This window comes from Varroa destructor, unplaced genomic scaffold (genome assembly GCF_002443255.2).
Source record: "Varroa destructor unplaced genomic scaffold, Vdes_3.0 BEIS01000007.1, whole genome shotgun sequence".
NCBI classification, from domain to species: domain Eukaryota; kingdom Metazoa; phylum Arthropoda; class Arachnida; order Mesostigmata; family Varroidae; genus Varroa; species Varroa destructor.
In genome coordinates, this window is record NW_019211460.1 from 25201035 (window position 1) to 25215798 (window position 14764).

General features: G+C 40.8%; 1 long non-coding RNA gene across 8 annotated transcripts in view; it reads right to left on the reverse strand.

Annotated features, from left to right (window-relative positions):
• Positions 1 to 965: 965 nt before the first annotated feature.
• The window catches only part of LOC111254748 (uncharacterized), a 92270-nt gene continuing 78471 nt past the window's right edge, over positions 966 to 14764 (reverse strand). For 7 of the 8 annotated variants that reach the window (XR_015316309.1, XR_015316311.1, XR_002675163.2 and 4 more), the window contains 2 exons: positions 13459 to 13671; positions 8392 to 12695 (listed from right to left, as the gene is read on the reverse strand). This is a non-coding gene — a long non-coding RNA (uncharacterized LOC111254748). Of the gene's footprint in view, positions 1483 to 8391; positions 12696 to 13458; positions 13672 to 14764 lie in introns of those variants that run through there. The other variant, XR_015316307.1, reaches the window with a different exon arrangement.

A 14764-nucleotide genomic window follows, 5' to 3' on the forward strand; every position in this document is an offset into this window, starting at 1 on the left:
CTTAGACGCAAATACTGCAAAACGCAAATGTAAAACTGACAAGGCTCGTAAAAAGTACGCAAATTATATTAGTGTAGATAGGATGAGACCTATTTCGATTTTGAGTGCGTCGTCCTTGGATAAAAACAAGGCTACTTCGCAAGTATATTGATAAGGTAGTCAGGGATCTGCAACGAATAAATTCACTACTGTTGAATTTCTAATTGCTTGAAGAAAAAGCTTCGCCTCGAGTTACAGCCTTCTTCCTGGTTTAGAATAGCCATCATTAAAAGGCAACATTCAGATAATATAATAACGCAATCGTATTTCACGGCCTTCAGGCATATTGTTATATTCATTTACCCTTCTTAAGTCTCTTCAGGTTGACAACTGTTTGCAATTATAAGTGGTTAACCAAAAAGCGCCCGCCCCTATGGCCTAATTACCGCTTGTATTAGGTTACATCTTGCCTGCACAACAACTGCCGTCGTCCCTTTCTGGTAATCGACGAAGCTGTGCCCAGCTTGGCACGAGCGCTTGATCCGTGGGGGATCCTGGCGTGATTTTGGCAACGGTCATGGCAGAGCTACATTAAACGATGGACGCTCTATATTCTGCGCCTACTCCCAGCACGCGGCGACTCACCCTCGTTCGCTGACATACTTCGTGGACAAGCGACTTCTTGTTTTATCTCTAAAATCCTAAAGGGTTGGTGTATCTGATATTGCTTCTGCAACTCCTCCAAAGATGACCCGAGCAAAATGGCGGAGTGCTTGCGTTTCGACGCTAAGGTTCTTATTGCAACAGCGGAATCACTACAATGTTCGTCCGTTGCTACTAGTAGACTTTCTATTATTACAACGACTGCCAATACCAGCCTATTGCCACTACCCGGTTTAGTATTAAGCTGAAGGAACATGACTGCTGGCTTAGGGTGCGTTGTAGGAAGTAAAAAGGCGTTTGGTCTTTCGTTTTCTCCGTGTGGATCAGGTTTATTGCACCTTAGATATAATCATGGTCATACTATTATTATCATGTTAATATACCAAATAGATATCGTGCCCCGTGCTAGGATAGGACGAATGCTTCGTAGGCCAGTTTACGGTATACGGTCGAGACATTCAATCTGTAAACACTAAACGAACCCTACAAAGTACAGCGTGCAGGATACATCTGTATCGTCGAATGAAAAATGCACCTGAATGAAGAAGAATCGTCAACGCATTGGCAATCTACAGAGAATCGGGGATTGTCCTAGAAGACTAAGTGTATGATCCAACTTAATGTGCTTTATTTCACGAGAGTGTTACCTGTGCAGATATAGTCAGGGCCCACCATTGAAATATCGATAAGGCTCTTTATAATCGGTTTGGATAGATCAATTGAATTTAACCGAGGCGACGGGGGAGATAGCATCATACCCATCGTAGTTTCAGTACGACAAACCGTAACGTATCAGCTTATGATGCACTGTGCGATAACCGGGGCAGTCCTAGCAGTTACCTGCAGAAAGATAAGAAAGAAAATAAACCAAAAAGTATTTCCATGTATGAACTAGTAAGTTAGCACTATGTGAGCACTGTCATTTACTAAACTTCATAATTTGGAGGGCGCGCTACGATAACACGTCTTCACCTCCTATCTGAGCTTCGATGATGGCAGATTATGCCAGTATTACTGGTTAAGGCTACTTTGTAAACCTCATTTATGCTGTGAGCGCAAACATGACCTGAAAAACTTTCGAGCATGACCGCATGGTTGAATAAATGGCACTTGTGTGTATTGTATCTCATTATCAGTACGCGATGCGGGAGTTACTTCCAAATGGCATTTGTTTCGTTGACAGTGTCTAATCGATCTCAACTCGTAGTTGCTGTAGTCATCCTTGTGGTTGACCTTCAGGCGGAGAGCTCGCGGTGTGTGAACTGGGTTGCTACATACAGAAAAAATCTCGCCTAAGATTTCTCGCCTCTTCCTTAGGACTAGGTAGCTGGGCATGAATAACAATAGCCTATCGAGCATTTCACTGATCGAATTTTATTACAGATTATTTTTTTTTTTTACATACTTAGATATTTCGCAGAAGAAATTCGGGTTATTTTGTATCAACTATTTTAATTTTTGTTTATTACGAATAAATAATAAGATTGTAAATATACTGAAGACATGCATATATATAATTTTGTTATGTAAAAACATAACAATAATAATAATTATTACTACTTACATCATATTCAAGCTGCTGGTTAAACAACTTTAACCTAGAGTGACTCCTTAACTTAGCTGATTAAAGCGCGGGTCCGTTGTTGACATTTGTCTAGCCGATTCTCCTTTGGCCTGTCTCTCAGTAGACTTGTTAGCTACGATTTCAATACTAGTGCTACATATTCTCGTTCTGTAGGCGTTGTTAACCCACTAAGTTCCTTTTCTTGAAAGTTTCTTCTCCAAATTCCCCAGTTAAATATAAGATATCACCAACGTAATGCTATTAGCAAAATTCATTTTAGTATGAGTTTTTGTTTTTTAGGAAAGCTGTGATTTTTCCAGCTAGAAGCTCTACCTTAATAGTGTACTCAAATGGTACAATTTAGGAACGTTGCCAAATAGGAAATCAAACGGTGGATGTTCGAAATGGTCGAAGGTTAGGCCAGCCGCAGTCATTGACGCTATACGTATAATTTTAAAGATATATATAGATAGGATTCACGTTATATAGTATTGGAGCGATCTCAGCATCAATATATTTATTTTGCTTAACCTTTTAATTGGCTCTACTCTCTCGTTCGAACACAATCGTTTCCAGTGCTACCCACGTGTCCAGTGTCGAAGGCACTCATCGAGACGCGGGCTTTTCATTGGACTACTCTAACACAATTTTCGGCTCGTTTTCTCGTTAAGGTATGTCTATTAAGTCCCTTGAGGAAATGATATCTTCTCTTGCCGCCGCTTCCTACCATTGGTTGAGTCGAACATACAAAGACTAACCGAGAAATATCAGGGACCTTTCATCCGAGCCCAAAGAGCATCTAGCTTGATTCATCCCGCAACGCGTCTGTAACTAAAGTACGCAGTATGAGTAGCTATATTATAAATAATTTCGAACATGGCATAGCGGATACAAGTAAGTTGTGAGACTGAAATTCGGTTTTCGGGCGTCCCTTTCAGTAATAGTTCATTGAAATTCAAATAGTCACTTCATATCGAAGTGAGCACATATTAAAACAAAATAAGGCTATTGCCATATTTGACAGACTGATGTCTTGATACATTCGGGTGTATGTAATAGTGTGAGACAGGTGATAGATATAAAATTTAAATGAATACAATTAGGAAACTCGTGTAAAGGTTGAGCGTAATAACAGGGTGGGAACGTTTAAGAGGATAATTACGCCAAGTGGTCGTGGCCTGCTTGTAATCGGACCATAAAAATATGTCCAAATACCAGTGCGTCCAAGCGGTCCATGTATTAGTATTGCGCTTCAGTTAACCCTGGCCTAAAAAGACTCGGCGGCTTTCGCACGCAGCATACGAAACCACATAAAGAGAAAAAAATTTATACTTGTTCTGTTCATGAAACCAAATACCGTTCGTATGGCAAAATCACTAAAGCTAATCATCTCTCATTCAAAGTTTCAGCTTTTTCTGATGTCGATTAAAAACTTAATGCCTCGGGTAGTTGAGTTCCTCCAGAGAAATACAAAGTTAAACTACAGTTGGCTAATACAAATAAAAATATGCCAATCGAAGTAAACACATAATACTATCCCGATCTCTGAATATCTAGCTCCGACTATTTACGTAACATACGCCAGGTTGTACGTATAGAGATTGTTCCACACAAAGCAAAGAACACTTGCTTCTTTCGATTTAACCTTGTCCTAAGTCAAACCTGGCAAATTATCGTTTCGACAGGGAAGGTTTCAGATACGTACAAACACACGCACACTTCATATGTGTAATTCGTTTATTAAGGAACAATCATCTGTGATTGTTTGTGTTTGATGAGCAGATGAACCCTCTAACTGAGGCACCGCCCACGCTTTGCCGCTAATGCCTTGCCACGATGTAACTCACTGCGTACACAATCTGATGCTGAACAAATATGGAGGGAGGCTATGGTATTGCTGGATGGAGAGTTTTGCCATAACGGCTTATTAGGGTGGAAAGAATCCATGCAGTTCGAAATGTTTACTTTAAGTGCTATTTGCCGAGTCCATAAAGCTCTTCGAACGATAACCATTGGCTTGTGCTTACATCTGTGTTTGATGAAGTTTGATTTCAAGAACGTTTGCGATCGAGTTAGGCGACTGGATACTTAATACCCACATTTAATAGCTTGCGTTTCATTTCAACATCACGATGTCAGGATTACCCCGAGAAATGCCAAATCCATGAAGATCCAGCAATGTATAGGTTAATGCTGACACGAAGTATTTGACCTCCCTTCTAATTCAATAATCTGCTACTATGATTTATGAGCAATTATTTCTCTATAGCCCCGACGTTTCCCCATTGCTTTCGGCGGTTTAGGCAGCAATACAGCTAAACTGTTTTGCGGATTAATGGTATCTATAAGTTCAGATCTACTAATCTGAGGAACAGATTTTTTCTAAAGCCGTTGCGGGAAGTGAACTCATCACAGCAGTATGCTGCGTAAATTTATGAAGCCCTCTGAACTCTTCATTTGTAAATAATTATGTTGACGTGCTGATGTCATAAGCTGTTCTTCTTGTGAGGCGTAGGCCCCTATGTATATATATAGAAAAAAGGTGTTTTAAACTTACGAAATTCAACACAGTCATTGTCATGTATCGTGAAGGTCTATCCGCTTGACAAAAAACACCGTCGTACAAAACGTGTGAAGGAAGTGCCGCTGGTTTTGAGGGCAGCCCGGGTTTTCGACGATAGGTACTCACCATAGACATACCAGCATTGTTAAACATCCTTTGAAGACTAAAACAAGCAACGAGTCTTTTTGCACCATTCATGTGATGTATCAGGTCGTAATGCAGTCAGCGACCTCACCGGTAGGCAAACCAAGACAGCCAAATGAAGAAAAGAAGCACTTGAGCACTTCTATTGAAACATCGATTAAGGTAAAGCCACGTTTCCTTTTAAATTTAATTTAATTTTTGTAGTACCAGCGGCTGTCAATTTAAAGTTGCCAATCAGTTCTCACTTAGTTAAAGTTGCGACAGAAGAACTTTATTAAAAAAGACCAGCACACAAATGTACCTGAAGGTCGCGTTTACCCTTTGCTAAGTTTTGAAACTTTACGTGTCCCAATAATAGAAACGCCACCATGGCGCTTTGAAATGGAAGTAAGTAATTATTTTATTATCTACGCTTTCAGGACTTTTTCGCCCATTGTATCTGCCTGCGAATTTGCCTTGGCCACTAGCATAAACAATAAAATAAAGGACAACCTTGCTTGTTTCATAGAGTTAAAGTGTCATAGAAAATTACGCGATATGTTTAGGTGAACAAATAACGTAGACTCTCTTAGTTAGATACGTTCGTTTAACAAATACTTGCCCTTGGACCTGTGCTATTCCAAGTGCCACTATGCAATATTCAAGGCTTCAGCTGCTCACCATCATTTGGGACTTAGACAAACAGGGATTTACCGCTTTTTTGAACTCGGCCTAGTTCAAAATTTTCCCTTTTTTAATTGCTGGCTGATTTTCCCTGTTATTGGCCAGCTTGACCCACTACTATGCAATACAACAGATTTCGTTGCTCTTCATGACGCATTAACCGGAAGTACGTAAGTGATATTGATAGCAGTAGCACCCATTGTAAAGGATAAACCACTCAAAAGATTTGAATTTCCGTTACATCCACCGTAACTGTAGTATTTGCACATAAAAACTAATTTAAAAATTCTAGGTCAATTAGTCAGATCTGTACGAATAGCACGCGTTTTTTTCTTCTCACATCTGAAATAGCGTGAATACGCGCGTCAACCGCGGCCATGGGCCTACAGCTCGGTTCTATTGGCTTCTTGGGGGTACTGTTATTATTTATGTTGACGCAGTCCCGTAGATAATATGATGTGAAGGAAATGAAATAGGGCCAGTCACTTACCGTTCCGTCGACATATCTTATATTTATGGGTGACCAGAAAGCCATTTTTTATAATCTTTGAAGGCCAGGTGGCTGAGGCTATCATTTTATAGCGTTCTTAGCACTCCCGTCCATCCTCGGTCTCGAGGAGCTTCAGTTCATTGTGATCGCTTTCATTTTGGGATCTTAGTGGTCGAACTGACTCAGCGTGCTTTTCGAAAGCTAAATTTATTGTTCGCATGCGATATTTTAGCTCTTAGCTCATGATGTTTTTCCTGTATAAGTAGTACGGGAAATCACGTGGCGCCATAAGACCAGCTTTACATGAAATGTAATGCTTCTAATTGTGTTTCGAACACGCATGGACTACTATGTGATTGATGGGAGAAAAGCTCTTGATAAATAGATTTTACTATGTCTACTTCAACTCTAAGTAAAAATATGCCGATGATTTATTTTTAATCATTGAGTAAATATAATATTGTAAAATATACCACGTCTACCATAGACGCCTAGCTATATTTTTCTAACGTGATCGACGTTAAAGTTAGCAGCCACCCGTTTTATTGAGACATGCAGCTAAATACCAAAGGTGTCATATTTGGCAAGCAGTGCGGGAACTGAATGAATTAGATAAGACTGGCAGGGAACCATTTCGAACGAGATGCTCTGACAGCCACCTAATACCATCTACCTTACATATTGAAAAATAACGTCTGGATGCTTTGCGACCAATGGCGGAAGACCGAGTCAAAGCTGAAAACTACTAAGCTATGAAGGCATGCAAATAGCATTCTCCTTCTAGTCCTACTAGTTGGGATCATCTGATATTTACTCTATATGTTTGATTTTGACAGACGGCGGCCGGTAATTGAGGTAACAACTCAGGAGGAAGCTGCTCCAACAAGCGACAGGAACCGGGCAAACCCTGGGTTGTATATGTACGAATAAAAGTTACATTATAGGAATTTTGATGAACCGGAAACGTTTGCTCGGCCTCCTAAAATATATTAACTGCTAAATAAAGATTCAAGGAATTGTTACCTATTATACTTGTAAGTAATGCAGTTGACCATTGCGTGCGTAACGTCATTTGCAGTTCCGTAAATTGCGTTATCAGAAATCAGGCGAAGATTTATTACACACGACTAGGTGTCTATCTACTATCTACACACGTCTATAATTTGTGCCCGGAGACGATTGCCTTTTGAAGTTAACTGCAATTAGCCCTGTTGCCTTCAGTATGTTCAAGAGAGAGAGCGAGAGAGAGAGAGGCGGGGGGGGGGGGGGGTAGGTAAAATGGTTGACCAGATTTAACTATCATTCCAATAGAGTTAGCTGGTCAGATCTCGAACTTCATCACTTCTTGTTTTTAAGACATTCGTACTCTCACCTGCTTAAACTACCCATGAACTACTGAACCATTGAAGCTGATATCTGAATATACGACGATATTATCTGCGTAGTAGATGTCTTTAAGGGGCAGATCTTTCTTGTGTTTTAGCCACAGAACCAGCAAGTAATTAAGAGCATACTTACAATCAACAAAAACTAGTGGTCGGGTCACTCGTATTGGGTGCTTGAACCAAGGGCCATCGCTCACTATCTAACAAGTGGCAGTTAAGCTAACAAGAATACATAGAATTTTGTATCAAAGGTAACTTTGGTTGGCACGATAACCTATTTGTAATATCCTCAAACCGAATTTTCTGCGTGATAAGTACCAATCTCGATCACGGGAAGGTGTTTTTCCAAGTCCCTTAAAAATCATCTAGCTAGAAAGATTACAGCGGTACACGAGTAATCTAAAAGGCGAGTCAAGTAGGAATAATTCTTCATAACGATTTCCTTCTATTAATAAAGCTAGATGAAGAGAGGCTTATGCTTAAGGATGAGTTCTGATATGACTTGGGACAAATTTTTTGGCACAGTAACTAGACTAATAAGGTTTTTGGTAAAAAGACATATAGCCGTTATGAGCAGGCTGTTTCAGGTACGGGAAGTTCTATGAAAATGGATATTCTCTACCATATCTGACCCTAAAGCTTACATTTTATTAAGAAATATAATTGCTGCCTAATAAATTGAAGAAGCTTTTTTCACGTTCCCAAAATGTCACTTCAAAAGTTGTCGTATGGCTTGGATGTACGGTACTTCTTGGAATACTTCTAGATGCGAACAGGGATTTGAGGTGACTGATGAGAACACTTAATGACTAACGGCGAAGGGATTTTTCTGTTTTTTTTTCTCGCTTCCCCGTATCCATCTAAATAAATAGCCTCTTGTATAACTGTATATATATATATATATATATATATATATATATATATATATATAGTCGGCCCATCTTCGTACCTAGCTGAAAGTATACCTTTAGTCCTTTGATATATGTGTATTAGTTGAAGCGATTTTGACAGGAACTGTACGGCAACACAATAATCTACATTAAGTTAGGATTTAACGTCTCTCACAGAGATTTCGTCAGCTCGTATCTTGGGGTTTACAGAGTCCCTATTATTGCGCATCGTCCAACTGCTTAACTCATGTTAGACCGGAGACACTGAATTTAACTGGAACATGAGGGGACACTTCGTTTTGGTTTTAATTGAAAACACAGTACTAACATCAGAGAAATGGCTACGTGTTATTGTCTACCCCGCAGCTTGTTGAATTACTCAAATGGTAGGCGTATGAGCAGATATACAGGACAATTATGATGCCTACTAGTACTGCAGCAGTTCAAGCTAAAAAGCTTCAGATTTATTGATTTTCTATCAGTGCCTTAAGCGAACGCAAATAATCGCGAAAATTTGGAGCTTTACTTTCAGGTCCGAAGGGCATAACTTGCTTAATTCTGAAATCATCTTTATATTATTGGCGTCTGTTTATTTCAAATGCTGGACCAATACTAACGAGTACTTGAGATAACTCACTATGTGTCCAGTGCTTCAGTTTCGCCTTTTTGATAAGTTTTAATGGTCGCAAAAAAATCAGTATAGATAGAAATTTTCCCTTATAAAAGTTTCTCTAATATATTATTTCTTTCACTGTTTAGTCCCTGTAAAATATTTCCCTATTAAAAATAAATTTTTGAAAAACTTATACGAACCTTCAATATTAGTGTGTTGACAGGTGTTAGTGGTTAAGGATTTTTCATATGAAGTCTTCAACACCAAATCTTATATACGCGGGTTCTGTTGCTTAAAAGTAACAATCTCGAAAGTTATTCTTGTCCACTAAATCGTCACTTTGTCAACGACATTGAAACAGCTTGTTGAGAAAAAATGTTGAAGGACAACGGTACTTGGTATGCATGCCGTGGCGAATGGTCAGAGCGGTCTTGCTGATCAGAAAATATGATGGAAAAAGTGACCACGAAAACGCGCCTATCAGATAGACGGCAACCCGGTCGTTGCACGACTTTTTCCATAACACGCTCCCAAGAAAAAAGTGCCTATGCTAATTCACTTTGGCAGATCGGTGCAGATCGAAGATCAGTGATCTAATCTGATACGCGACGACTGTAGCCAATTCTCCGTAACTTAGCTTCTCCTCAGAAAGGACAAACTGAGTCCTGGAATTCAGGATTTCTCTTATTTATTCGAAGCAGCCACAAATATAGCGCTCTACAGCGACTGGATGAAAATGTTGTTTGATAAGCAGGGAGAATTCCGGAGGGATAGGAATGGACTTACAGCCGATCCCTTCAATGGAACGACAGAGTCCGGTCAGTCTTAGTCGATTGCTCACCTTTTTTTTTAAACGCAATACTTTTGGAGTCACGGTATACGTTAAACGCATGATATTCGCCTTTTTTAGGCCTTCTGCGACGGCTGCGTTTCTAATATATATAGTATTCACGATAGCCAGCTAATGATTCAGCGAGTCGATGTATCATGCAGGTATGTATACACATGCGCATCGAAGCTGTTATGTAAGTCATGCATCAGATAGGATTGTATATATACGCTATCAGACTTGGCACAGAACATGCCTAGGTGAAATGTGCAATTAGAAAAATATCCCTCATTCACTCAGCTATGTCCAACTATAAAATTTAGCAGACCAAGGCTTTCATCTACATAAAAAAAGAGAGATGGCATCCGCGCTACCAAGACACGGCTTCTGTCTGTCCAATACAATATCATTGATATGAATTGAGTATAGATTCTATACCGATATACTACTTATATTCTAAATGCATTCAGTGCCTGCCTCCATTGAACGACAACAAATTCTCTTTGAGCAAATTAGAAAACTTAGTCCTACCAGTTATTTCAGTCAGCTCTACTGCCACCCTCCAAGGGCCCGTCACTCGATGTCGTCAAAGGTACCAGCCCTAAACGAGCTTTGCGATGATTAAAACCTCGCTTATATTATTGGCGAGAACTGAGAAAAGGAGAGAGTTGAAGGCCAAGCCGATGCGCGTTCACATTCAATACATGAGTTTTCCATTAAGCTTCTACTAATGCTGAAGACGCTGCAAAGTTGCTAGTTCCCTAGAAACCATTTTCTGTAGCTAGACGGTGCCCGTTGACCCGACTACTTACCTCGGTCAGTAGCAAATCGACCGGTATGGGTACTGATGTGAGCGGCATCCTCACGCTCTTCGCGACTGCTCCTAGTGCTAGAGACAGACCGAAGCCATAGAAGTCACAGTAAGGTGCAGTAGTAGGAGGGCACATAGCGGAGATGGACAACCTGTATAAAGCTGCACATCTCAGAAATCGAGGGTCTGCGAGGAGGGTTACTTTATGGTAAAATTGACACGACGTTGCTGGCGTCGAAGTATAAGACCATTCGAATGTATCATCATTGAGAATCAGAAATACAATAAAGCGTCTCCTTTTTTTATCCTCTGCCTTCTTTTTCAAGCCTAAACCCGTTACGTCCGCCGGCTCCGCCGCTCTCGTGCTCAATACCTCATTCAGTATCGCCCCAGTATCCCGCCTAAACTGTTCTTTCCTTACTGGCAGCAATGCACTCGATGTTGGACAGCGAAAACGGACGGAGACTATATTGACGAACATATACACCGACCATCTCTGTATATGTCATTGAGTTAAGGCAATCACCTTTCTCCTTTCCTGAATCTCGTATAATCGTTAATGGATAGATGGAATCTTAGTTACTACTGATGGTTTTGTACGGATGGTAGTGCTAATAGCAGCGGCGGAGGGGTGCATAGTTTGGGGAAGAACTCGATGAAGGAAACAACGCGTTCGAAGGAAGCGTGGAAGGCTTTGTTAAACGAGATTGGATCGTTAAGAAATTTTCGACAGACCCTTTAGGACCCTCGAAGGTATAATAGTGTTGCTAGTGGCGGTTGTAAAAGCCGCAAAAGTACTGCTTGAAGGAACGTTTTCTATTTTAGCAGCACTCAAACAGAATTTACTAACATGTGTCTGCTTTTCCTGTGCTGAATACGATTGTAAGGTGACGAGAATAGCTGTCCTAAGAATGGGGGCAATCAACTTTGGCTGATGTTTCATCACAAATCATAGCGCTCATTGCCCCAAAGCTTTTCGCTTCCACATGAACGCAGGCTGTGCTTGGCTCGTAAACAATTGGTACAAAAACTGAGCTGTCCATGGGTTTAGAATCTATAGGCTTATTTGGGTATTTGTTGTATTAACTTATACCTTCATCTTAGCCAGAAAACTAGGAACGAACTAGGGTCAATACGCACTAAACGATAACAATATCTGAAGTGTCATTAACTCATATTAAAACACATGTCATTCGAAGAAAGATTCTATGGTAACACTTGTGTGGAGTATTTATCTAGACAAAATCAATTTTCACAAAATTATCCAAAACACGTGATTCGATCGCAATCCACCGAACGTACACGTGCAGTTATAGACACTCCATACTAGGTCCTTACAGCTGCTCCTCTAATAGCCTATTGTTTACTTCATTTTATAGAATAAGTCTGGAAGCAGTTTAGTATGTCCTGTAAGTATGATTCACGTCCATTGCCTTATCGTTGGAGCACATACACCAATTTGACAAAACAATAGTATACGCTATTATGCCCCTAGTCAACATCTCATGTAGGCTTATGCCATTTCTTATAGCGCTAGCCGAGCATGCTCTACACAGTGCTGGGTACTGTGTAGAGCATGCTCGACTACAGATTTACAGTCCATACGCTTATTTACTACGCTGGTTCTCCCCTGGTACCTATCTAGGCTCGCCGCCCGGCCTCACGTACGTACCTGAAGGCCAGGTTAGCTGTTGGCGCACCGGATTACTGCAGATTCTACAAGCCTCATTTTAACGCATGGGTTTAACATGTATGTGTCGACAACCGACTGGCCAATGACGGCGTTCTAGGATTGTTCTATATTGTTAAGGTTACTATTTGAGCTCGGTATTGCTTGCTCTGCCCATGAACATATACACCCTATCAAAGGAATGGGTATATGCAACTGGTGTTGCACATACCGACGGGTACGCTTTCTCGAAAACGGCGATGTCGTGATTGGTAGTAATACAGGTTCCCGGAGAAAGGAAGGGCGGCCGATTATGTCGCGTTGGGAAGACTACTTCCGCTGCGGCCTGGCTCGACCCTACAGGGCACAACGTTCGACTGCACATGGGTTCGTTGGCACCAGTGTTCTGCGTCTGAAGGTCCAGATGAGTGCCTTAAAACAACCAAGAAAGACATGAACATCTGCATTTGCGTACCGAACGACGGCGAGAAAAGGGGAAAGCAATGCCTTATGGATATGTGCCATAAACTCGCATCTTATCGTAGTGTGAGAATAAATGAGGGAAATCCGTTATTTATTACACCAAAGGTTTAGATTTGTCATTCACGGCGGTTACATATTTACACAAGGTTGAGAAGCCTCTAGGTCCGTGCCGGGAAGGGTTAAGGCTGTGTTGAACAAGTGCTGGCGTACTATATGTGTCCTTTAAAGTGTCATAAATGCTAAAGAAAGCAAGACAATCGGAAGATAAGGATGGCGTTGGCGTCATTTCAGTGGTGCCATGTCGTAATTTTTAAAGCGTTTGTTCTGATTAATGTGTTTTTTCTGAGGGTTGTATAGGCTTTGTTTATATATTTAGCTTACGAATGTCGTTATCAGTAGCGTCAGATAAATTTACTAAAATTTGATAGAGCTGCGAGTTTGTTTTTAAAGATGATTAGCTACACAGATACAGTTCCCCAAGTGTTTGTTCTCGCCTTTATTATTCTGGTTTTATTTAAACATTAACCTTGTTAACCGAATTAACTTGTTTCTTCTCACTGACAGACTCATTTAGAAGGCTGTAGTGCAGATCCTTTTTTTCGCGCACTATTTTATATTAGCGTATATGTGTGCTCGGTCGTTGATCTGCCTATAATCGTATGAACAGACATCTGTATGTGTCGTTCTATGAGTGCACTGAATTTGTCCTTACCGTGCTGTGCATCTTCTGCACGCAGACGTTCATACCGATATCATTAATTATCCCGTCAATTTCCAATAAGACTTCAATATGGATGGTGTGGAAGTAAGTATCGGTCAGGGACAGCCGCATCCGTGTGTTAACTGTGAACGTCGAAGGTCCGCTCTGATGACCTGACGTTCAGCTGGCGCCTGATGGCTTTGAGTGTGCCGACCCGATCATAATCTGCGAAGCAGCGGGTTCGGCCCAAAGGTAGACGAAAAAAACAAGATTTATGAAGCGTTGACTTTTCAGAGAAATGGGTCTCTCGTTGAAAATAGTGGAAGCTTCCACCGAAGGAGGGTGGGGGTATGTGAGCCACCAGCTTTGTGAATGCTTTCGGAGAAAAACGAATTTTTAAACTTGTTGATTGGACTCATATCATAATTTGATGCATCTCCTTGGAAGCTAAAAACTAATCAACAGTGGTTCTAATTTTGTCTGCTAACCTGAAATGGGGCCATGGCTATTTTCTGGTGAAATCTCTTCAAATGTCTCGTATTATGATATAATTTAGAGCAATATTACAATGCATAACGAATATACGGCTGGCTCCTACCTTATGCCTATCTGCCTCGAACATTACCTGCCTGGAGTCCTGAGCAATGCATTTAAATTATACGCTAACGTTTTCAGATTAAAATATGCTTTATGAGAATGTGCAGAGAAACTAGGACTTTTCAATTGGATAAATATCGGAACGCCAGTGTTTGTTTATCGGTTAACCTTTTCGCCCCGTAATTGCAGCCTCCTATCGATTAAAAAAACGATTGCCCCTTGATAGGGTCTCTTTAATTTGCAAACCAAATTGACAAGCCTCGCCAATTGCCATGTTTAAAATAATGGTTACTTTTCGCTTTTTTCTGCTGGGTTTGCCGGAACACATCGCCAACATTAGTATGCGCACAACGAAGTAGCATAATGACCCAGCCAACGAAAACCGAGGTCCTGGCAATCGTGTGTCTGTTAATTTAGTTGTGCGCTCGAGACCCAGACAAAGTTGTGGCTAGCTCGCTCTAAGCGAAATTTTCCACAGCCTCGACCAAGTGCGCATAGGGCCCAAACAACTGTTAATGCCACTAATGATCTCCTAGTTCATGGTTCTCCCATTTCTACTGCCAACTCCCAGAAACCATATAAGTTCAGTGTTGACGTGTTTTTCCCGTTTGGCTAGCAATCTCATCTTCAACTTGGACGGTACCTCTTGCCGAAATCGGTTATGTTCGAGTATGTATCTGTGTGTTTTCAAGGGAACCACTTAAAATAGGTAAAAATAGAC